This window comes from Seriola lalandi, unplaced genomic scaffold, assembly GCF_002814215.2.
Source record: "Seriola lalandi dorsalis isolate HSWRI2012SDOR001 ecotype SW California unplaced genomic scaffold, Sedor1 jcf7180002054683, whole genome shotgun sequence".
In the NCBI taxonomy this organism is placed as follows: domain Eukaryota; kingdom Metazoa; phylum Chordata; class Actinopteri; order Carangiformes; family Carangidae; genus Seriola; species Seriola lalandi.
Genome location: NW_019525236.1, coordinates 73,518 through 74,635, shown reverse-complemented (window position 1 = coordinate 74,635; position 1,118 = coordinate 73,518).

Sequence of the window (1,118 nt, the reverse complement as noted above, 5' to 3'; positions counted from 1 at the left end):
TAATCAAGAGAAAGGTAATTATTACAGCTTTAACATGAAACAGTAAGAAGTTTGAATACCTCGCTCTGCAGGTGTGACGCCTCTTTAGCGTGCTGGGTGTGGATGGTCTCGGGCAGCAGCGAGTACAGGTTCATGCTCATCTCCTTCTTACCGTCCTCTTTATACTTCACCTGCAGGAACCAGAGTGAAAACGCAGAGTTATTCTTCTTCTTCTGGGTCTTTTAATTTCACTTTCACGCTGCTGTGCAACCAGGAAGTAAAAAACACGACAAGAGGAGCGAAGATTCATGTAAAAACATAATGATCACAAAGCTCATTTAAGCATCGGGGACATTTCCACATCTATATATTTTAATTCTGAGACTCTACGTGTCTTTGCATGATTTACAGCCAGTACAAACATGACAAACAAACACTTTAAAACATATAAAAATCATCTCTTCGCGACTCAAAAGTACAGAAAGGCTGATCGTCACGGCTCCTGATTTATTGAGCTAATATTATTAGTATTCATGTTCCTGTGTGTGAGAGTTACTGTACCTCGCTGAGGAGCTCGGACACTTCCTTGGCGTGGGCCGTCTCCAACGTCTCCGGGAGAAGAGAGTACAAACAGGAGTTCACGCCCTTCTTCCCCGCCTCCTTGTAGCGCATCTGAAGATAAAAAACATTCGTCTGAAGGAGAGAAATCTTCATCTTTATCATTTTCTTTATGAACGAAGTCATCACAAAGGATTCACGGCGGACTGAGGACGTCCGCTCACCTCGCTCTGCAGCTCAGCCACAGTTTTAGCAAACTGCGTGTTGGCGGTCTCCGGGAGCTGAGAGTAGAAACTCTGACAGAGGCTCTTCCTGCCGCCCTCCTTGTACTTACTCTGAGAGACGACAAAACAAACCAGATGTCACTCAGCTCTCACTGTCTGTTTCCTCTTTTAGAAAAATAACAGATATCTTTAAGGAGCGTTAGGTTCATGCCACCTCCGACCCCGCGAACGTGACGTCAGGTTCAGTGTGTTTTATATTGTGTGTGTTGTACCTCGCTCTGCATCTCAGTCATCTCTCTGGCAAACTGGATCTCTGCGGTGTCGGGGAGCTGAGAGTAAAGGGAGGAGGGGGCTCCT